This window comes from Pleurodeles waltl, chromosome 11 (genome assembly GCF_031143425.1).
Source record: "Pleurodeles waltl isolate 20211129_DDA chromosome 11, aPleWal1.hap1.20221129, whole genome shotgun sequence".
In the NCBI taxonomy this organism is placed as follows: Eukaryota; Metazoa; Chordata; class Amphibia; order Caudata; family Salamandridae; genus Pleurodeles; species Pleurodeles waltl.
This window is the reverse complement of record NC_090450.1, coordinates 858411816-858437137: the sequence shown is the minus strand read 5'-3', so window position 1 is coordinate 858437137 and position 25322 is coordinate 858411816. Positions and strand designations below refer to the sequence as shown.

Here is a 25322-nt window from a genome sequence, read left to right as displayed (position 1 = left end):
CCCCACCCCCCCTGCAGAAGGAGAACCACCCCGCAAACGGTCCTTGCGATCCAGGCAGAAGCCAGAGAACATTGCCAAGACCCCCGCCAGGAAATAGGACTCTCCTGATTGTCACCCTTCTGTCCCTCTCTGTTACCCTGTCCACCTTGAACTGCCATTACTCCCATTCCTATGCCCACTTGGACAATGCACCTGTGATACAATGAGACTGGACTCTAACTGGACATTCCCCCACCATCACTCCAGCCCATTGCACATCCACCTCAACCTCTTAGCACTTAAATAAGCACCCTTGGAACAAACACAAGTCTGGAGTCCGTCAATTGATTAAAATATGTATTAGTTAAACAATCTGTAAACATTGCAATTCATATGTACATTTATATATACATTAGTATGACCTGTAGTGGGCAGCAGTAAACACACCAGGAGCCAGAGTGGGGCACAGAGATCTGAAAATAGAGATGCCAAAGGGTACATTAAGTGGCCATAGACGTAGGGAAATCATGCTGCCATGTCCAATGTCCAACACAAAACTGCAATTTAAAGTGAAGTTTCAGTGTCTTACCTGTGTGTCACTGGAAGTACTGCTGTATGAGAGAACTTCTGTTGTCCACATCTTCATCCCAAGCCTCTTCTTCCTCCCTGTCCACAGGCTGCCTAAACCGCTGCCACAAGACGATCTCCAGGCTCATCCTCCTGCAGAAAAGGCACCTGCCGTCTCAAAGCCAGGTTGTGCAACATGCAACATGCAACGATGATCTGGCACACCTTCTTGGGTGAGTAGTACAGGTATCAACCAATCAGATGGAGGCACCGGAACCTGGCCTTCAGGAGGCTGAAGGTTCTCTCAATTATCCTCCTTGTTCGCCCATGTGCCTCATTGTAATGTTCCTCTGACCTTGTCCTGGCATTCCTCACTCGGGTCAGTAGCCATGAGAGGTTGGGGTAACCAGAGTCACCTGCAAATATCGAGGGATACCTGTTAGCCACACACTCACCCTTAGGGACAACCACATACACCAACATATACTGGGTGGGGACCTTGGGCTCACCTATTAGCCACACCCGGTGCCTCTGGAGTTGAGCCATCACATATGGGATGCTGCTATTCCTTCAGTTAAAGGCGTCATGCACAGAGCCAGGATACTTGGCATTCACACGGGAGATGTACTGGTCCGCCAACCACACCGTCTGCACATTCAGAGAGTGATAGCTTTTTCTATTCCTGAATACTTGTTCATTTCTCCAGTGGGGGGGACAAATGCTACATGTGTACAATCAATGCAACCAATTATGTTGGGGATATGTCCCAGGGCATAAACGTCAGGCTTCACTGTGGCCAAATCCTCCACCTGGGGGAATACGATGTAGCTGCGCATGTGTTTCAGCAGGGCCGACAACACTCTGGTCAACACATTGCAGAACATTGGCTGAGATATCCCTGATGCCATGGCCAATGTTGTTTGGAAGGAACCACTTGCCAGGAAATGGAGCACTGATAGGACCTGCTCTGGAGGGGGGATACCTGTGGGGTGGTGGATAGCTGAAATCAGGTCTGGCTCCAATTGGGCACAGAGTCCTTTTTATTGTGGCCCGATCAAGTCTGTAGGTAAGGATTATGTGCCTGTCATCCATAGTCGCCAGGTCCACAAGGGGTCTGTATACAGGGGGTTGTCTCCATCTCCTATTCATCCTCAGCAATTGAACTCTAGGGTGGAAAACGGTGAGCAGAGGGTCATATTTGCACATATGTTGCAATAAAAATGCATTTCTTCCTTTACAGAAACAGTATGTCAATTTGAAAATCAGTTGATGTGCCAATGTCTGCTGTGATGAAGTAAGGTGCCATGGCCTGTGCCCCCTTGAAATGGCGGCTGCCTGACCTCTGAGGAGAGACAAGTGGAAATGAGGTAATTCCACTGGTGTTGTGTGCTGTTGGGGTCGGCGGACGATGTCCACCGCGCAACTTCGCATTGGTTATCATTGAGCCCTTTGGGTTCGAGGAGGCAATGGCGATGAACGCAGGTGGTGACGGTACGCACCGCCGCGGATGTGACCGCCATTTTCTATCTGTTCAATCACTTGCTACCTGACCTTCAACAGGAGAGGACCTATGCTGCAAGTGCTGCTGTGACCTGTGTCTGGAAGCGACAATGGCTCGAGTGTCTGGGGAAAGGGCCCCCGCCTTCACTTCGGAGGAGTTAGAGAGACTGGTGGATGGGGTCCTACCCCAGTATACTTCACTCTATGGTCCTCCAGACAAACAGGTGAGTACACTGTGAGCATGATGTGTGGACCATGAATGTATGGAGTGCTGTGTGTGTATGCCTCATGAAGGGGGGGCTGATGGGTCCTGGGTAGGGTGCTGCATGTATGGTTGTCAATGTCTGTGTGTAAAGGGATGGGAGGGATATTGTGGGACTTGAGTGTAACAGTCTGGACGGTATTACTAATCCCTTTTTTCTATGCATTTTTTCTTGAAGGGCCGCGCCCATCAGAAAAAGGGTATTTGGCGTGCCATCGCCAAGGAGGTATGGAACCTGGGGGTCTTTGACAGGCAGAGCACCCACTGCCACAAACGGTGGGAGGACCTGCACCGCTGGGCAAGGAAGCCTCCCAATGAGGAAGGGATGCCCGTCGTACCCTGACCCCCTTATGTTCCGCATACTGGTGGTGCCCTATCCGGCGTTGGACGGGCGCTTGAAGGAATCACAGCAGACACAAGGGGGCGAGTACAGATTCAGAATCATGACTTTGCACGCATTAAGGTATTACCTGGGTGGTGGATGTGGGCTGTGGGTGCCCCTAGGCCAGGGCGAACTGGCAGGGTAGGTCCCTTGTTGGGCAGGCTCTGAAGCACTCCAACCCAAATAGTGTTAGTGGGCATCTACTACTGGGCAGGGTCCTGTGGGTTTCAGGTGTGCAGCTAATGGCGTTAGGCATTGTACCCCATGGGCTGGTGACTAGCTGTGTAACTGGTAGTGCATGGCCTTGTGCATAGGGCAGCTCCCTGTGTGTTGTGTATGCCAACGGTAGTGGTGTTGCTGGCATTGACCAAGTGTATCCTCTGTCTCTCCCCCCTTTTTGTTTTGTCACCCTGTCCTTGGGTGCATTAGCATCATCTGGTGGAGGAGCAGAGGTACCGGCGATGGAGGGAGCTGCATCCCACATGGGCCTGGAGGCCAAATCCACCGATGGTGAGGGCACCAGTGGGACAGAGGGCGAGGGGAGCACCATGACGGAGACAGGAGGGGACATTACAGACAGCGACTCCTCCTCTAATGGAAGCTCCCTGGCAGTGGCGGACACCTCTGTGCCCACCCCAACAACAGGTACTGCTGCCACCCCCTACCAACACTGCCCTCCCAACAGCCCTTCAGCTTATTTCCCGTGCCCGCCCACCCAGGAGGGTGGGCATCTCCTTCGCCCAGGCACCTCAGGCCCTGTCCCAGTCAGCCCTGCTGCCCTCAGTGAGAAGGCTATTGACCTCCTGAGATCCCTCACTGTTAGGCAGTCAACCATTCTGAATGACATCCAGGGTGTCGAGAGGCATTTTCAACAAACAAATGCATACCTGGAGGGCATTCACTCTGGTGTGGTGGCCCAACAGAAAGCATTTCAGGCTCTGGCCTCAGCACTGATGGCAGCCATTGCCACTGTCTGCAGCATCCCCCTCCAACTTCCTCTACCCAGTCCCAATCCCCTCAAACTCAACCTATATCAAGCACACCTTCAGACCAGCATTCACCCAAATCACCACACAGAAGTTGCTCAGGCAAACACAAGCACCACACATCATCCTATAGGCACTCACACAAGCACCATCCAGAAGCAGACACTCCAACATCCACTGCCTCCACTGTGTCGCCCTCCTCCTTGTCGTCCACCTCCCTCCCAGTAGCGTCTCCACTCACACCTGCATGCACCACATCCTCATCCACTACCTCCATCACCAGCACACCTATCACTACACGTCCCTCACTGGCAGTCACCACCCCCACATCCATGCACACTTCCCTTGTGTCCTCTCCCACTGTGTCTGTGACCCCTCCTCCCAAAGTACACAAACGCAAATACACACCCACCCAAGAGCCATCCACCTCACAACAGCATACAGACACCTCCTACAACTCCGTCTTCCTCCACTCCAAAACCTTCACCCTCTTCCCACCGCAGTGTCCCTAAGAAGCTTTTCCTCGCCAGCATTGACCTATTCCCTCCCCCACATCCTTCACCTCAGGCTAGGGTGGCCAGAATTCAGCCCAGCACCTCAGCCACCAAGTCCACGTCCGCTGTGATTTCTGGAGCTCTGAGAGTCTCTAAGGAGGCACCCGTCAGCCCAGCCAGTGTGCCACCAACACCTGCCAAGGACAAGAAGGTTCCGCCACCAGTAAAGGGCAAAAAGGGGAGAGCATTCAGCAAGGAGAAAGAGGAACAACCAGCCAGCAAGGCAAAGGCAAAGTATCCAGCTGGCAGAAGCAAGGAGGCAACACATCTGCCAAGGGCAGGAAGGGGCATAGAACACCAGCCAGGGCACTTCAGCCATCCGAGGCTGCAGGGGAAGGGCTGGAGCCTCCTGCCTCCACTGGCAGCACCGCCACATGCACTGCGGCCACCACCGCCAGCTGAACCGCGGCCTGCAGCGCCACCTGCACTGTCGCAAGGACCACTGCAAGCAGCACCTCCACCAGCAGCCCCAGTGGACAGGAGTCCGAGGCTGCAGGGGAAGGGCTGGAGCCTCCCCCCTCCACTGACAGCACTGCCACCTGCACCGCGGCCACCACCGCAGCCAGCACCGCCACCTGCACCTTCGCAAACACCGCCATAAGCAGTACCACCAACAGCATCAGCAGCCCCAGTGGGCATCCATCCGAGGCTGCAGGGGAAGGGCTGGAGCCTTCCCCCTCCACTGGCAGCACCGCCACTTGCACCAGCACTGCAACCATTGTACAGCCGTCCCCATCGGCGGATGGACTGTAGTCATGCATCCATGGTGTGTCATGCATCCTGCCCAAAGAAGATCGTGTGGATCTGACACCTAGGTGAGTGACTGTGACCTGGCACACCCCATGTGCTGCATCTCTGGGCATCAAGCCCCCTCCAGAACCAGTGGAAGAAGGCATCCACTCACCCTATCCTTGGCAGGATGAAGCATACTGGGCACCAAGCCCCCTCCAGAACCAGTGGAAATCTGGCACCCACTTGAGAGACTGTGGCCTTGCACTCCCCAGGACCAAGCAGTGGGCAAACCACCCACTTGAGAGACTGTGGCTTTGCACTCCCCAGGACCAAGCAGTGGGCAAACCACACACTTGAGAGACTGTGGCCTTGCACTACCCAGGACCAAGCAGTGGGCAAACCACCCACTTGAGAGACTGTGTCCTTGCACTCCCCAGGACCAAGCAGTGGGCAAACCACCCACTTGAGAGACTGTGGCCTTGCACTCCCCAGGACCAAGCAGTGGGCAAACCACCCACTTGAGAGACTGTGGCTTTGCACTCCCCAGGACCAAGCAGTGGGCAAACCATCCACTTGAGAGACTTGAGAGACTGTGGCTTTGCACTCCCTCCAGGAGCAGTGGCGTTGTGCCATCTTCTGGCTGAGGTGCCCCCCTTTCCCCATCCCCCTGAGGTGCCTGTGTGTTTTTGACCTGATGCCCCTGCAGTGTACTCTCCATATTGTGGCAGGAGTCAAGTGTGGGCTTAGCCTTTGTGTTTTGGCCCAGTGGGCCACAGACATTTTCAGTGGACATTGTCCTGCCTTTTGTCAATATTGTATATTTTGTAAATACTGTTTTTGAATTATTAACGTATTTCTAACTATTTCTAATATAACACTCATTTGGCTCAATTCCTTTTGTCCTTGCGTTATTCCTGAGGGTTACGGGGTGTATATGCAATGTTGTTGCATGTGTTTGTGTGTATGGTGTTGGGGTGAGGGTGAGGATGGAGTGTTGCGTGTTACGTGTGTGTCACTCTCTTTTTCCTCCCCCTCCCCTGTGTGTTAGGTGCAGTACTCACCATGGTCATCGTCGCCACCATTGGTAATCCTTGTATATGAGCAGAAACACTATCATGGGGAAGACATGCAGCTCGGGCTCCATGGCGTCCTGGTTCTTCCTTGAGTGTCGAGAGGTGAGTGGATTCCCTTCAAAGTACTGTTTCCACTGTGCTTTTGATATCATTGGTACCGCCCCGGAAAAGCTGGTGGATGGGGGGGCTGTAATGGGGTGAGCGGTACATTGTCTTCCGCCTGGCTGTTGGCGGTTACCATCACGGTGTTTGTTGCTACCGCCGTGGCGGTTGGAGTGTTAAAGTGGCTGTATGTGTTGCCGGTTTCCGCCGCGGTCATGATTCCATTTTTTTAAACCGCCAGCCTGTTGGCGGTATTACTGCCGCTTTAACACTGACCGCCAGGGTTGTAATGAGGGCCTTAGTGTATTGAACATTTCCATCTCCTTTGTAATTATTTATCTGTGTATCCACTTCTTCCACAGCTCTCAAAACATCCTCCTCATTTTCACTATTATCTTCATTAGGCCCAAATATACATTACTGAATATATTCAGAAACTTTTCCAAACTCAGCCACACTACCACGTAGAAGAGTTCCATTAAAAAAAATCCTAATATTATACCCTAAATAGAAAGCTGGACTTTTTACTTTTCACTTAATAAAGTCTCCTAACTAGATTGAACATTTTTGAATGATGCACAGCTAACATTCTAAAGTAGTGAAAAGTGCTTTTGCATACTTTCTTTGTAAGACATTCCAATGAATGACCATGCAAGTTAGTATATTTTCTAACTTTGCATGGATCTAATTCTTGAAGCATCTTACTTTTCTGCTTGAGTCTTCTACATGAAGATTCTCCTTGGCAAAATTGTCAGTTTATCAATTGATTCCTGACAGACAGTACAAATATTGCTACACTTCCACTTGTACACAAAACCTTGTTTTCGCCTACATTTTACTTCCTCAGCTATCACTTGTTCTACTTTCCTAGGAACTATCTGTTCTTTTTCTATGAGAGTGCCATCCTTCACTTCATAGCAATGGCCACTTGTGTCAACTGCATGCACTAATGAGTTCTCTTGTAAGTAGCTCTCTTCATTAAAAAATGTTCTGTGCTAGATGTGTGCATCCATTCACTTTTAAAACCTTTACAAAAATAGTTTTGTTAAAAGCCTTTACCTTAATGTTCTTATCCTTATGCACACTACTGTTTTGTCTAGTGTCTTTTGTTCAATATTAGGATAGAAAGTTTCCTTTTCAAGACAATACTTTGTCCACTATACTCTTAATAAGTTGCTTTTGCTTAATTATAGCACTTCTCTTTTTGGACTCATCTTCATCTGTCAACTCCTTCCTCTCCTTAATACATGTCTTACTTTTGTCCGCATGTAGTTCTTCCTCTTTATCATTTGATTTACAACTCCTCTTGTCATTTGAAAAATGTTTTACAGTTTGCAATTTTCAACATATTTTTTTTTTTAGAAAGCCTTTAGTGCTCTCACCAGCTGTTCTTTTTTTCTTGTCCACACTTTCCACCTTATTTTTCTTTTTAGAGTCAGTTTGAATTAGGTAGTATTCTTTTCTCCATTTCTTTCTTCTTTGTCTCTTATTAAGCATTGTAATATTAAATTTTTCGGTACCAGTGGATTTCTGAAAATCAAACAAAAATGTATTTAGCTCTTCAGAAAATAGTACTATTTTACATACTAGAAATAATATTTAGTTGTCTCAGTGTGTACACTGCCAACTACATACCTGTTAGTGATTGTCTATGGGAGTGGTGAGTTCTTTGTAGTAAAAGTAGACTTTAAGGATTAGGAAATTGACTTATAATGGCAACTCAAGCTACAAGTGCACACTCATGCTCTGTAGTAGTAGGCCTGAGCTGATTTTAAAGGACTACTTCTCTAAATAGGATTGTAGATTATGTCAGTACTTAGGTACATATCTAACTGACTGTATTAGTACCTCAATGAGTAGCTCACCAGATGTTTAAGTACATATGGTAACTACAAGCATATCCAACTCAGTGTACAACTGACTCAAATACTGCTGGAAACATAACTGCTGTGTGGGTGTGTGCATGAATGTATAAAGATCCCTCTTACAGTCTGACTGGATGTGCCATTAGCTCTATCATTTGGTAATAGGTATATCAGTTATAGCATGGGTGAGAAATTGCATATATACTTGAGCAGAAGAGTCTGCAAGTGAATGTCTAACTTGCTGAAACTTAGAAGGAGATGTTTCATGGTTTAACCACAAAGCACCATGCAGTATTTCCTAGCTACACCCTAGCTGAGTACTCAACTTTCTGTACCAAAATGAGGGCTAATGATTGAGAAGCAGCTGTTTTAATAGCAAGTTCAGGTGACAGTAAAGATTCACACTTACAATCTGCAGTAGTACGCTTATAAGTTATGTTTAAAGGAATAGTTATGTGTATATGTGAGTAGGTTGTGGCAGTACCTGGCTACATTTCTGAGTGAGTGTATAAGTGCTTTTATAGGTTAAACAGATGTTTAAGTAAATACGCTGCCCACACTGGTATGTAACTGTGTGCAACTGGCTTCAATACTATTTGGAAAATAAGAGGCACCTGGCCGTGTGAATGCCTGTATAAGCAGCTCTGTCACTGTATGACTGGATCTGTCAGTGGCTCTATCTTGTTGTTATTAGCTATGTGAGTTGCAGTATCAGTTAGAAAGTGCATATATAAGTGAGTGTAAGTCTCTGTAACCGCATTTCCAACTCAGTGACACTTAGAAGAACATTTTATCTTTTAAATATAAAGCTCTGTGGTCTGTGCCCTGCCTTCAGGCCGAGGAGTGAACTTTGACCACTAAAATTACAATAAAAGTGCACACTTACAGTCTCCAGCTGTAGGCCTCAACTATGTTTAAAGTAGTACATGTGTGGATAGATGAATAGGTTGTGTTACTATTTAGCTACATATCTCTATGACTGTATCAGTAGGTCTATGAGAGTCCCACCAGATGTTCAAGTAACTATAGTGAGTACAGGAGTACCTAACATTGTGGAACATATTGCTCCAATACTACTGAAAACATACCTACTATCTAGCTGCATGCATGAGTGTACAAGCAGCCCTGTAAGTATTTAATATATTATGTCAGTGGCTCCATCCATCTGATAATAGTAATATGAGCTCTAGTATCTATGTCAGAGTTAATACATATCCAAGCATAATACTCTGCAGTGCCACATATAACTCATTTCAACTTAGAACATGTTTCATATCCTAAAGTTCAGCGAAAGGGGGTGGAGAATGCCAGAAGTCGCTCGCACATCAACCAAGGTTTATCAAGTGTTCATCAAAAAACAGTCTTTTATGAAAACCAAATAGTAATGGGTGCCAGGCTAGCCAAACACCTGCCACCCTAGGTGTCAAAGGGCCACACCCTGGAAGAGTGAGTGGTTGCCTATACGACGAACACACAACGGCCAGGGCACACCCGTGTAGTAGCTCAAGGTGGTGTTCCAGGAATGAAGTAGACGTCCGGCAAGAATCGTGATGTTGGATATTTATTATAAATGCAGGTAAGTAGTCAGAGATTCCATCAAATGACTACGGGTACAATAAGTCCATACAGCAAAACAGCCAGATGAAAATGAGTGGTCAGAGTTACAATCAGATGACCACATGCAAATAAAAGTCCGTACAGCAAAACAGCCAACACGTTTTTCGTCTTCAAGACTTTGTCAAGGCTGTGAAAATAGATGAACAATTTCTACAAATAGATGATGTACAATAAGAAATCCAACATCCAAATCCATTATTATAAAAGGGGGGGGGAAACGGTCAGACAAATAATGCAAGTGTGACAAAAGTGATGACGCGAACTAGAGTGAGGGATGCGCAACGCAGGTGTGTATATATGTGACAAGAGGAGTGCATAATAACTCCGTAATCAGCAAATGAAATACGAATTTGAACGTAGGGACGAGCAGGTAACCCAGGGGTGAAGTAACACAAGTGAGAACTTGAAAGGCAATCAGAGCATATAGAAGAACCGAGAAATGGAGTGAGGGTGAATATGCAGGTTATGTAGGTACATGCAGAAACAAAAATGGAGATTAGAGTAATTTGAAATGTGAAAGCATGATTCGAGAGTTTAATAGTAAGCAGTGCACAAGATTATCGTAAGAAATAACTACCTTACGCTATGCAAACATGTATAAATAGATAGTAGTATATGATTCTCTAACAATTGGTTGTCGTGGATCTCCAAGTAGAGTCAATCTTAGGAGAAATTAGCAACACAGGCCATGATAAGCCTAGAGTGGAGCAAACAAACACAGAAAAAGATGCCAAAGTAAGGAAACAAAGGTATACTGTTGTGTTGGCCCGAAAACAGTGCCAAATGAGTCATAACAGTGAGGGGAAAACCCGATTAGAATACCCTTGAAAAATAGTCCTACTGACACAAATGTCAATCGACATTACGGCAATGGGTCGGAATGTAACAAGGGCTATTACTCGTGAAATCCCGGCAAAAGCGGCTCAGAGATTAAAAAGCCGGGAATGTCCGTCCAGGACATAGAAGTAAAAAGAATCAACCCGTAAGGGGTACATCATACGATGGGGAAGGATATAGTGCCAATGGGCGGAAATTGTTGTTTTGTGTTTACATATTGTTCCCTCACACAACATGGACACATTTGATGACAATAGGGATGCGCTACTTGAGGACATTTTTCAAACTGGCACTAGCCATCCAACTACCCACACCTTGCCCACCAAACAAGAGGGTCTAAAAATGAAATTTGTAAAACTAGAATGTTTAAAAAAACAAGAGTTATCGAGGTGGTGGGATTACATCATTTTACAAAAATATATAGATAACAAACAAATTCCTAGGGGGTCTACGTGTGATTCTACTCCCCTCATTTGAGGACTTGAGTCCAGAACTCTTAAAGGAGTGGGCGCACCTTTTAGTTACCTCATCCTTTGGCATGATGGACATATTAATCAGAGATGCACGTGCCAAAAGAGACAAACTTATTGAGGACATTCTGTCTCTGGAAAAGGAAATTAAAGATATTAACTTACCTGAGGCTAAAGACAAAAACTACAAGATACTTAGAGAAGTGCTACTCAAACATCAAGAATACATTAAGGATAAAAAAATACGCAAACTTAAAAGAGATGATGGGGATTACAAGAATGGGAGGGTTTTCACCTACTCGCGTAAATTTGACAACATTAAACTCGATAGACAAAATGCTCCTTCCCATTTACCCAATGAAGGTGCAACCTCTACTTACTCCACGAGCGAGACAGACCTCTCGAGTACATATAGTATTAGTGAAAGTGACACCAGCATTCCAACACGACAATCCACGATTCCTACCAGCCACAAATCACCTTTTTTATTAGAATTAGAAAGATACAGAAAGGGTCAAATACTCAATTGCAGGAGGGAAGAACCCCACACAAACCCATCAGAAGATGCAAGAGAAAAACATATAGGGGGTCATTCTGACCCCGGCGGGCCAGGGTTGGCGGGAGCACCGCCAACAGGCTGGGGGTGCCCCGCAGGGCATTCTGACCGCGGCGGTTTTGCCGTGGTCAAATGCGGAAAACCGGCGGTCTCCCGCCGGTTTTCCGCTGCCCTTCAGAATCCCCCATGGTGGCGCAGCTCGCTGTGCCGCCATGGGGATTCTGACAGCCCATACCGCCATCCTGTTCCTGGCGGTTCTCCCGCCAGGAACAGGATGGCGGTATGGGTTGTCATGGGGCCCCTGGGGGCCCCTGCAGTGCCCATGCCAATGGCATGGGCACTGCAGGGGCCCCCGTAAGAGGGCCCACTTTGTATTTCAGTGTCTGCTTTGCAGACACTGAAATACGCGACGGGTGCCACTGCACCCGTCGCACCTTCCCACTCCGCCGGCTCAATTCTGAGCCGGGGTCCTCGTGGGAAGGCTCTTTGCACTGGGCTGGCGGCCGGCCTTTTGGCGGCCGCCCGCCAGCCCAGTGCAAAAGCCAGAATACCCTCCGCGGTCTCACGACCGCGGAGCGGTATTTTGGAGGGGGGAACTCTGGCGGGCGGCCTCCGCCGCCCGCCAGGGTGAGAATCACCCCCATAGACTCAACAAGGGAAAGAGAAGGGATGACCACGAGGTCCACCACTCGCAATCAGAAATGATTCACCCTGACTTGAGAACCAAAGATGAGATTGCAATTCTCAACTTAACGAACATTGAATTGAACACACAACAAATAAATATCTTGGGCAAAGGTTTGGGTTCTATGCCATCATCTTTACCTAACAGATGATTTGGAGTGCAAGGTCACAGTCTCTCACCTGGGTGTCAAAACAACAGCTTTTGCAGGGGCCAGGACGCACTGCAGCCCATGTAGTCACCATTACACACTGCTCTCCAGCGGTGACGGCTGCTCAGTGAATTGCAGTTGGCGGTGCTGGCAGTGGCGGTGGTGGTAACCTCCAGGCCTTCACCAGCAGCTTCGGACGGCTGCCCACTGGGGCCGCTGCTGCTGGCAGCGGTGCTGCTTGTGGCGGTGCAGGTGGTGGTGCTGCCTACGGTGCAGGTGGCAGTGCTGGCCACGGCGCAGGTTGCGATACTGGCGGTAGCCTCCAGGCCCTCAACTGCAGCCTCGGATGGCTGAAGTGCCATGGCTGGTGTTCTGTGCCCCTTCTCGCCCTTGGCAGATGGTGGTGCCTCCTTGCTTCTGCCAGCTGGAGTATTTGACTTGGTCTTGCTGGTTGCTTGTGCCTCCTTCCCCTTGCTGGATGTTGTCCCCTTCTTGCCCTTGCCAGGTGGCAGACCCTTCTTCGCCTTGGCAGGTGTTGGTGGCACACTAGCTGGGCTGACAGGTGCCTCCTTGAAGCCTTTCACAGCTGCAGAAACCACAGCGGTCATGGACTGGGTGGCTGAGGTGCTGGGCTGGGTTCTGGCCACCCTGGACCGAAGTAAAGGATGGGGGGAGTAGGGAAGAGGTCAATGTTGGCGAGGAAAAGCTTCTTAGGGACACTGGGGCGGGAAAAGGGTGAAGGTTTGGGAGTGGGGGAAGAGGGAGCGGTTGTAGGAGGTGTCAGTCTGCTATGTTTGGGTGCAGGTGCATGAGCTGGATGCTGTTGTGAGGTGGATGGCTGTTGGGTGGGTGTGTACTTGCATTTGTGTACTTTGGGAGGAGGGATCACAGGGGATGTGTGCATGGATGTGGGGGTGGTGACTGCCAGTGAGGGGTGTGTAGTGATAGGCGTGCTGGTGATGGAGGTAGTGGATGAGGATGTAATGCATGCAGGTCTGAGTGGAGATGATACTGGGAGGGGGTGGATGAGGAGGAGGATGGGGACACAGTGGAGGCAGTGGATGTTGGTGTGTCTGCATGGGGATGGTGCTTGTGTGAGTGCCCGTGAGATGAAGTGTAGTGCTTGTGTTTGCCTGATCTACTTCTGTGTGTTGATTTGGGTGATTGCTGGTCTGAAGGTGTGCTTGTGATAGGTTGGGGTTGGGTGGATTAGGGCTGTGTAGAGGAAGTTGGAGGGGGCAGGCTGGAGACAGGGACAATGGCTGCAATCAGTGCGGAGGCAAGAGCCTTGAATGCTCTCTGTTGGGCCACCTCGCCAGAGTGAAGGTCCTCCAGGTATGCATTTGTGTGTTGCAAATGCCCTGTGACACCCTGGATGGCATTCAGTATGGTTGACTGCCCAACAATGAGGGATCTCAGGAGGTCAATAGCCTCCTCACTGATGGCAGCAGGGCTGACTGGGGCAGGGCCTGGGGTGCCTGGGGCGAAGGAGATGCCCATCCTCCTTGGTGAGCGGGCATGGGAAACACACTGAGGGGCTGCTGGGAGGGTGGTGCTCATAAGGGGTGGCGGCTGTACCTGTTGTTGGGGTGGGCACAGAGGTGTCCGCCACCGCCAGGGAGCTTCCATCGAAGGAGGGGTCGCTGTCGGTAGTGTTCCCTCCTGTCTCCGTCATGGTGCTCCCCTCCCCTCCATCCCACTGGTGCCCTCCCCATCAGTGGATTCAGCCTCCAAGCCCATGTGGGATGCAGCTCCCTCGGTCGCCGGTGCCTCCGCTCCACCGCCAGAAGATGCTAATGCACTCAAGGACAGGGTGACAAAACAAGAAGGGGGGGAGAGACAGAGGAAACACTTGGTCAATGCCAGCAACAACACTACCGTTGGCGTACATAACACACAGGGATCAGCTCTATGCACTAGGCCGTGCACTACCAGTTACAAAGCTAGGCACCAGCCCATGGGGTACATTGCCTATCACCATTAGCTGCACACCTGAAACCCACAGGACCCTGAACAGTAGTAGATGCCCTCTAACACTATTGGGGTTGGAGTGCTTCAGAGCCTGCCCAACAAGGGACCTACCCTGCCATGTTCGCCCTGGCCTAGGGGCACCCACAGCCCACATCCCCCACCCATGTAAAACCTTAACGCACGCACAGTCATGATTCTGAATTTGTACTCACCCCCTTGTGGCTGCTGTGATGCCTTCAAGCGTCCATCCAACTCTGGATAGGCCACCGCCAGGATGCGGAACATCAGGGGGGTCAGGGTACGACAGACACCCCTTCCTCGTGGGGAGGCAAGCCCCAGCTGGGCCTCCCCCATCTTCCTTACCCAGTGGCGCAGGTCCTCCCACTGTTTGCGGCAGTGGGTGCTCGGCCTGTCAAAGACCCCCAGGGTCCGCACCTCCTTGGCGATGGCACTCCAAATACCCTTTTTCTGATGGGTGCTGACCTGCAGGAAAATATGCATAGAAAAAGGGATTAGTTATACCGTCCGGACTGTTACACTCATGGTCAACAATATCCCTCCCATCCCTTTACGCACAGACATTGACCACCATACATTCAGCACTCTGCCCAAGACCCCTCAGCCCCCCCTACACGAGGCTTACACACACAGCAATCCATACATTCATGGCCCACACATCATGCTCACAGTGTAGTCACCTGTTTGTCTGGAGGACCATAGAGTAAAGTGTACTGGGGTAGGTCCCCATCCACCAGTCTCTCCAACTCCTCCGAAGTGAAGGCGGGGGCCCTTTCCCCAGACACTCGAGCCATTGTCGCTTCCGGACACAGGTCACAGCAGCACTTGCAGTGTAGGTCCTCTCCTGTTGAAGGTCAGGTAGCAAGTGAGTGAACAGATAGAAAATGGTGGTCACGTCCGTGGCGGTGAATACCGTCACCGCCGGCGTACATCGCCATTGGCTCCTGGAACCCATAGGGCGCAATGATAACCAATGCGAAGTTGCGCGGCAGTCATCAACCGCTAACCGCAATGGCACACAGCGCCAGCGGAATAACCTCATTTCCACTTGTCTTTCCTTACATGTCAGGCAGCTGCCATTTCAGGGGGGCACAGGCCATGGCACCTAACTGCATCACAGCAGACATTTGCACATCAACTGACTCTCGCATTCACATACTGTTTCTGTAAAGGAAGAAATGCATTTTTATTCTCACATATGTGTGAATATGACCCTCTGCTCACCGTTTTTCACCCTAGAGTTCAACCGCTGACGATGAATAGGAGATGAAGACATCCCCTGTGTACAGACCCCTGGTGGACCTGGTGACTATGGAGGACAGGCACATTATCCTGACCTACAGACTTGATAGGACCACAATCCAAGAACTGTGTGCCCAATTTGGAGCCAGACCTGATTTCACCTATCCCCGTCCCCACAGGGATCCCCCCTCTAGTGCAGGTCCTATCAGTGCTCCATTTCCTAGCAAGTGTCTCAGCCAATGTTGCCCAACGTGCTGACCAGAGTGTTGTCTGCCCTGCTGAAACACATGCTCAGCTACATGGTATTCCCCCAGGTGGAAGATCTGGCCACAGTGAAGGCTGACTTTTATGACCTGGGACATATTCCCAACATCATTGGTGCCATTGATGGTACACATATAACATTTGATCCCCCCCCCCCGGAGAAATGAACAAGTGTTCAGGAATAGAAAAAGCTTTCACTCTCTCTCTGAATGTGCAGATGGTGTGTTTGGCGGACCAGTACATCTCCCATGTCAATGCCAAGTATCCTGACTCTGTGCATGATGCCTTTATCTTGAGGAATAGCAGCATTCCATATGTGATGTCTCAACTCTAGAGGCACCGGGTGTGGCTAATAGGTGAGCCCATGGTCCCCACCCAGTTGATGTAGGTATATGGGTGTGGGTTTAGCCCTATGGGTGAGTGTGTGGCTAACAGGTATCCCTTGATATTTACAGGTGACTCTGATTACCCCAACCTCTCATGGCTTTTGACCTCAGACAGGAATGCTTTGTCATCTAAATCCTGTACTAGCACATACAACTTTGCTTCATCTATAGGTGGTAAATACATGTTGGCATTTTCTGAGGCTACTTCAGTATTGATGTCCCGATTGTCTGCTTTAGCAAAATCTAAACATAAATGAAAAACTATTTTCCATCCTCAAGCCTAGGAGAGTGTTTGGTAGTGACAGATTTTTATATGACAATACTAGATATCAAAATATATAAAACTATCAAATAATGACATATTTCTTATTGTTTGTGTGATGTGTGATAATAATTGGTATGGTGATTTAGTAAATCAGATTGTTTTTGAGTGGAGTGTATGTTTACATATCTTTTATTTGTACATACTTTTACCTCAATGTACAAAATATTGAGACTGCATAAGTACATGAATGAAGATGTTTAAATTATAGTTTGTGCTTAACACAGTGATAGTGCTTTTGTGAGCAGCGTAGATTTTGTACGTTTTTGCACATTGGATACAGGAGTGGCACTAATTCAGTGTTGTAACATTGATAGAGGTTGCACGTTCCCAATGAGTTGTGAGGTGTTGAAGCAGTACAGATCAATCTTGCAAACAGACAGACAGATTTTTGGGAAATGGATGAGACTATTGGTGACATTATAGTTAGAGTTTGCAACAGTTAAGTTGATATGTTTATAAGTGAAAGTAATGTTAGCTATACCACCTAGCACACAGGAATAACATTACACAGGTTCAGGAAATTGCATTAACAATGGAATGTCACAAATCAAAAGCACAATACTCTAACAACTACAACATAAATGATCAAAATATAACATATTGAAACAGACAAAATATTAAATACACACCTCCCTAAACCAATGAGGAGACAAATATAGGATAATTTTAATTTTCATATGTTAGGTCAAACATTAACCTAATGCAGACCACTGGTCATGCTATACGATGTCAAAATCTATCATTAGGCCCAGCCAGAATGTAGAGCTGGTTAGATACAGGGAGCAGGTTGGTTATGGTAGAAAGAGAACCTACAGACTTTATTGCTTTGAAGTAGAAAAGCAGAAAATGTTCTGTTGATTTGAGCTTTAAGTGCCACGCTAGATGTTAGTTGGTATTCTAATTAGCTGTGTTGATGAAGTGCATTTAACATTGATTGGCAATACCTCAGCTCTGGTCGCAAAGTGCTGCCTCCGTGGCATGGAAAATCTTGAGTTTGACTATCTTAGTTTTCATATCACAATTGGCAAATCTCTCTACATTTTGTGAATAAATGTATACTGGACGTCAGATCTCCTTCAGCAATTATATCACAACAAGTATGGCTTTCCACCAAAATGGTCTCCCAGTCTCCCACCAGTTCTTCTAAAAGCACTTAGAGTTTATTGAGTATATTCCACATTTTGCCACTTGAGTATGAGAACGACAGTCTGAGTCTTTTTTTATGGACAGCAGGATCATGGGAATAACACTTAGGCATGAGTACTAATTTCATTACAAGATGGAACCAGGGTACATCCCAGTTCTAGACTAACCTGGTCAGGTGTGGTTTCTATGAAAGTGACATTGTTTCAACTTTTGTCTCACTGTACTTTAACAGTAGGTAAAGCAAGTGACTCTTGGCATACACTTCTCAACCCAGTCTCCCGACATCTCACACCAGAAGATGCAGTCTTTCTTTGGTCTTCCACGGTTCCACAGGTGTCCTTGCATGGTAATGACAGGGACACATTTATATACAAGTTCAGACTCAGGGTGGCGTACAATCTAGCACACTAAGGGCCTCATTACAGACTGCCGAACTATGAGTTACACAGAGAGGACTGCCAAACGCCAGCCAAAAAAGCCAGACTTCCAGTACCATTGAGGGAAGGAAATAGGCAGTCCGACCACCAGCACAACATCCCATTGACCAACCACTGAGTGTATTACAAGTCAAAAGTCGCGGTGGCAGTCAGCCATGCCTTTCCACCAATGGCCATTCAAACCATGGTGGTTCACGCCCACCAAAGTAATACACAACACCAGATTGGATGGATTTAAAAATATCACAGCTGACACACATTGCCACACTCAACATACTCGACATACCTTCAAAACACACTATAAAACACACCCTTTCACACACCACAATCCTTTGCATCTCCAACATCAAACTCAGAAGCCAGAGTGCATACTAAAAAAAAAAAATACTTCAGAATAGCCACCCCTCTAACTTGACCTGAGCACATATCCCACACCCTCAAAACACTTCTATTTCCAATCACACCCTTTTGCACTTCACAAAACCAAAAAGTCACTGTCACCTGTTAACTTGCTCCTTATTTTTCATCACCACCATGTTACCCCAGAAAGATCCCTGTTTCACTGAAGATGAGTTAAGAGTAGAGCCACATTTATTTGGAGCCCTAGTCCAAAACACTACTTTTGCCAGGAAAATGGAAATGTGGCAAAGGATAGTTGACAGAGTGAATTCTGTAGGCACCACCCCGTGCACAAAGGACGACATCAGGAAGAGGTGGCCCAACCTCAGGGAGAAGATCCATTCCATGACATCCAGGCACCAGTTGCAGGCCCAGAAGAGTGGCATTGGTCACACAAATATATTTCAACAAATGTATTGTGATGCATGTTCACTGCTTACCTTTTGCCACTTGCACTGTCACCCCACTCACCAGCCCAGTATTCACCTGTCCATAGACCCTGGTCTGGCATCTCACTTATGAAGTATACTCACCTAGGGGAACAACATCTCTGTATAGTGTGTGTAGTACAGAGATTGACAGCACTACAATTCCCAAGAGCTACTGTTACGCCATTAAAAATAAAAAAGAACAGTGTACCCTTCTCTAAATTAACTTGTTTCTCAACTCCCCATTGAAGTGTACCCACCTGAGAGGATGACCTTTGTACAGGACAGGGACTGGCATGACCACAACTCCCAGCAGGTACTGTCATTGTTACTCCACTCAGCCAGCCCAGTGTCTTCTGCACCAAAGAACCTTGTTAATCAACTCCCAATCAATTGAAGTGTCCTCACCTGTGAGGATAACAGTTGTATACTGTGTGTAGAACAGGGATTGACATGATTGCTAAGGCCAGGAAGCTCTGTCACTGGTAGTCCACTCAGCCAACCCATTGTCCGTTGCTCCAAAGACTCATGTTTGTCAACTCTCAAGTGAAGTGGACTCACCTGGGAGGACAACATGTGTACAGTGGGTGTAGTACAGAGACTGACAGGACTGCTAAGACCAGGAGTCTCCTTCACTGTTACTACCCTCAGCCAGCCCAGTATCCACTGCAACAAAGACCCCTGTCTCACAACTCTCTGTTGACGTCCACTCACCTGGGAGGATAACATTTGGCCAGTGGGTTTAGTATAGGGACTGACAGGACTTCAAAGGCCAGATGGCACTGGTACTGTCACTACAAATACCAGAACAGTGTCCCCTTCTCTGAAATTCTAAAAAACATTTGATTCTCATATGATGTGTACTTACTGGGGGAGTAGGCATCTGTCAGGTTTTGGGGAGCAGTGCGAGTGACAGGACTGCAAATCATAGCAAGCACTGTTCCCCCAACTCCAAACACCCAAACAGTGTTCTCCCCCAAAATACTCCTCTGCACCAAATCATCATTGAAGTGTACTCACTTGGGATGAAACCATTGGTATAGTGTCTAATACAGAGAGTAACATGGCTGCAAATCACAGGAGGCTCCCTTACTGTCACTCCAACCACCAGTTCAGTGCACACTTGCAAAAATAACCTTTTTGGGGAATCCACACATGAAGTCCACTCACGTGGGCGGATGACATATAACAAGTACATGAAGTACAAGGAGTGACATGACTGCTAAGGCCAGGAGGCTCTGTCTCCACAACTCCAAACATAAGCCTGGTGTGCATCTGTTCAAATATCTTTGTTTGTAAACTTGCAATGGAAGTGTACTGGCAGAATGACTAATGTATAATGTGTGGAGTTAATGGAGTAACATGACAGTAAATTCCAGGAGGGCCAGTCCCTGTAACTCCAATCAACAAGCCAATGTCTGTATGTAATTATGCATCTGCCTGTGAACTCACAAATTAACTTTACTCACCTGGGAGGGGCGATGAAACACATCACGGTGAACTTTGTGATGTGGCTAACCACCTAGATCCATCTTAAGCAGCTAAGCCAAGATGAGAGTATTGTGGCCAGGAAGGACAGCTCGACCTGTGTGGATTAACAAAAGAACCAACGGTCTCAAGATGCATCATCTGAATGGTATTGGCAGCAGACACAATCACAATAAACTGACCATATGATGACTACAATCACATTAACAACAAAGTCCTGGGTCCATTTGCATAACAGTCAACTAGGCCTTAAAAGGATCAAAGCCACATCCTGCCCAGCCACTGTTTTGCCTGCACTGGTGGCAAGATGTAAGTATATGTCCATCCTCCCAAGTGCTAATGAAGTCATACATCCTACAGCTAGTTGGCTGAAATGGAATTGGTATGTTTCACAAATTTCAGGTCAATGCAATTGATAGCATGTGTACCTATCACATAGGGGAAACCTGAAAATCCAATGTATACGCAACCTTTGCCAAATGTCACTGTCAACTATTGGAGGTAGATGTCAAAATACAACCTGTAACATTGTATCTCTCATATCACAGACCGAACTGGCGCTTGGGACACAAGACAACTGAAGAGACTGCCAATACCCCCATGAATGAAGCCCTCAGTTAGGATACACTCCTGGAGCCTCACCATGACCACATCAAGTTCTCCCAGTCCGTTGCATCAACAACGCAGGTAGCCATTCGCCTGTCAACCTATGTTCCTAGGGCACTGACAACCATCTTCCGCCCTCCTGTCCAAGATTCTGAGTCACAGCAACACACTTCCGACAATAATGGTCCTGGAACCAGTAGTAGGGGGCAGGGAAATGAAGCAGCTGCAGAGGGACTTCCATCATGAATCACTGCAAAAGTTGAAGGCCACCAACAGCATCCTGGCCTCCCTATAAGGAGTGTTCAGGGTGATAAGCAGTACTCTGATTAGGGACTGTGAGCAACACCCCACCCCTTTCTTTGGCCAAGTAACATCAGTCATGCCAACATCAGTGGCAGTCATTTGAAGGGAGGGCCTGTCAGTGGAAAGACCCACCTCAGACACCCCTGCCTCTGTAGCAGCAGACCCCTCCCACCTGTAAGGGGGGACATCCAGCCAATAATTCAGGAGCATCAATGGCAAGACAGCAACTACTGCCAGCAAGTGATCTCTTCCTGAAGGAAATCCTTTGTGTACCACATATTTACTCTGTTGACTGTTCTTAAACTACCTTCCATTTTCATGGTTGTGGGACACTGGACTTTGGATTTCAAATGTTGCAGCATCTACTAAAATAATTACATCCACCATGACTGATCCCTTCAATATCCATTTGTGTTGCATCACATTATTATTTCCTGCACCTATGTCAATAAATTCACCGATCAGAATATAATTGCCTGCTTGTTTCTATTGCACATTTTGAAATGTTGAGATGTAAACCCGTGGGACGCACATGATGAACACACAAGGTGGTAATGGAAGGAGGGCTGTGTCACAGGTATGGTCATGCGGAGGATTACTAGCAACACACTGATACAAGTGCCTGGTCATACCAGATATATTATTGCATTGTAGGGCTCATAGGCTGTCAAAGTATCTGGACTGTTATAGCCAAGAATAGTTGAGCTATAGTGAGTCAGGTTAGATATACCAAGGTACGGTCCCCCAGACCACAGAAGAAAGGACTTTGTCATACCTCGTCCCATAGAACAGGCTAACAGATTTGTGGATTTTGTCACCAGCTTGAGCCTTATCACATACCAAAACCAGGTCTGCCATAACATAAGCTATGGCACAGACAGAGGGCAGTACAACAGTCCCTGATCATAGGTCCATCCAATCATAATGACCAAGCATCTGGTGGTACGACCCATATCTATGTCAGTGTTGTGGCACAGCCACTGTAGTCTGCAATGATGAAACACATCTACAGCTACATACAGGTCAAATAAGATCATATTCAACACAATGTGAAAGGAGAATGCATGGCTTGCCCTTGATGATAACATATGTCAACCCCATATGATCACACGCATTAAGCAATTGGCCCAACACACCACATCAAACCAGTGTATTGTGCACTTCAGACTTCCACCCACCCACTGTCCAAATAGATTTGGCATAGGACTCATACACCCTAAATCTGTCACCAACATTACCTGGATCAATCCATGTTCACTTCCTGTCTCAGAATAGTATCAAATGCCTGCCAAAGTCACAACTCTGAAATGCCCACATGAGGATGTCATGGTGAAGGTACCTGGATAAGAACAATACAAGGCGTTTAGGTTGGAAATTAATACCTATAACCAAATGCTCATATCAAACAACAGTTGATACGCTTACATTGCAATGAGACTGACAGAAACCCAGCAGATAATCAATGTAGTGAAATGTTCACATCTCACTTAGCAAGCCAACCTTGGCTGTATACTGCAAAGCATGAGATCCCCTACCTTTTGGAAAAGCACCCTACTCCACACATCCTGACAACTAGAGTTCCTCATACAGTCACAGTAATCACATCACTTTACATACTTACACTCAGGTAAAGTAGTGACTGAAGTATTAGGACGTTTTCACCTTCCTCTTCATCACTGTCATCCTCACTTGGCATTTCAGGATTCCCACCCAGTGGCACTACTAGCTCTCCCTCATCTGTGATGTATGGGATATTCCTCCGTAGGACAATGTTGTGGAGCATGCAGCAGGTCACAATGATCTGACACACTTTTTGGGGCTGAGTAGAGGAGAGATCGACCTGTCTTGTTGGGACACCTAAATCTGTCTTTCAGGAGCCCAAAAGCCCACTCTATGGCACGCTATGTTCTTCCATGGGCATTATTGAAGCGGACTTCCCCTGGCGTAGTTGTATTCCTCACTGACGTAAACAATCATGGACAGTTTGGGTACGCAAAGTCCCCTGTGATGGAATGCGACATATGTGCAACTATGAGTTCCTCTCATCAGATTTGTTGTAGCAGATATTGCACACACATAAACATGACGGATATGATTTACCAACCAGACTGGGTACAGTCATGACATCAGATGGTGGATTGCTCTGTTCCGCATAACGAAGGCAACATGGACTGAACCCGGATTGTGGGCACAGACCTTTGAAATGTAGAGATCCCCCAAACAACTTGGACATTGATGGAATGGTAGTTCTTTCTGTTGCGGTGCACTTGTTCATTGCCATGCGGTGGGACCAAGGCAACATGTGTACCATCAATGGCTGCCACCACATGTGGAATTTGTGCCAAACCATAGAAGTCAGCCTTCACATGGGCGAAATCCTCACTTTGAGGAAACTGGATATAGCTGTCCAGGTGTTTCAACATTGCTGAGAGTACATCCTTCAAAACCAGACTGAACATTGGTTTGGGACATCCCAGCAAATAGGGCCACTGTATTTTGGAAGGATCCCGCGGCCAGATAGGGCAACACTGCCATAACTTGTGCAATGGGTGATATGCTTGTTGGATGATGATTGGTAGGCATCAGATCTGGCTCCACCTGATGACATAGGTCCACAATGGTTTGCCTATTCAGACAGTGGATCTGGATGATGTGGTGTTCTTCCATGGTCTGAAGGTCTGGCAGTGGTTGATAGACAGACGTTTGTTTGATCCTCCCCACTCCCTGGGTACCTACATGATAAGAAATGAGTATTGACATTATCCTATATGTCCCTTCCAACATACATGATGCATGTCAATGACAAAAGGTGACAAGGCATGTATTAAGGTGTGGACATGATACACAGTACACATCACAACTGATAATCACACAGAAGTCACAGGTTACACCTTGCTTTGCAACACAGGTGTAAACATCAGTGATCTGCTCATCAACATTTTGTGGTTTAAAAATGTCACTCAGACTGTGACTTGATGCCCCAAGCTTAAAAATGACCTTTTAAGGGGTGGGGGATTGTGCCCAATGCAAACTGCCATATGTATGTAGCAATGTACAACAATGGTGTTAGAATAGTAAGACCTACATGGCAGGACAAGTCAAGTGCTCATTACTGCAAATACAAACATTTTCAGAGGTGTGACACATCATTCGGAGCCATATAATGCATTTCAGACTTATAAAATGGTGGCTGCCTGACCTACTCCACTGGACATTAGAAACTGTCCAAGACTGGCAGCGGAACTTGTCATGGTGGTAGGTGGTTGCAACTGTGGCAGACACATCCATAGGCTAACATTGTTGCCAGTGGAGGTGGCAGGCCAATGGCTGTGTCCACCAGCAGTGACGGATACATATGTGGCAGACGTGGCTGCCATGTTCTGCAAATCCCTTACTTGACACCTGCCACTGTCACCAGCAAGACCTCCACTACCTGAGCTGCTGTGTACCACCTCTGGAAGCAATCATGCCACATCCAGCAGGTGATAGGGTTCCAGGCTTTTCACCAGAGGAGATAGAGAAGCTGTGTCTGAGGTCCTACCCCTGTATGAAGAACTCTATGATGCACGAGAGGAGCAGACTGGTCCCTTATGTGCACATATTTTCACAGTACTTCACCACATATTCCCTCCTCACAGCCTAGATTGTGCCCATGTGTGCCTGAATGTAAACTCAAGGCCATGTAGGTGCAGTCAGTGCAGCATTAATGGGAGAGTCAATGAGCATGTATTTTTGTTCCATGTCAGATGTTGAGTTCTAATACAATATGGTGAGTGTGCATTGAGTGTTCCCTGCTCCACCTTGCGTTGAATGCACATGACTAGTTGAAGTGACATAACACCCATCCCCAGACATCTTTTACTTCATGGATGTTGTCCATATGAGACAACATGTATTTGCATGATAGCATGAGCTGTGTATGCATGTTGTATGTGTCAGTTGTGTGTAAAATGAGCAATGGGTATGTTGCCACGGAGATTCCACTCCACATCTG

General features: G+C 47.4%; 1 long non-coding RNA gene across 1 annotated transcript in view; it reads right to left on the bottom strand.

The window, feature by feature from the left end:
* LOC138265112 (uncharacterized) overlaps window positions 1-25322 on the bottom strand; it is a 55850-nt gene that overhangs the window by 16530 nt on the left and 13998 nt on the right. The window contains exon 2 of the long non-coding RNA XR_011199306.1: window positions 7520-7667. This is a non-coding gene — a long non-coding RNA (uncharacterized lncRNA). The remainder of the gene's footprint in view (window positions 1-7519; window positions 7668-25322) is intronic.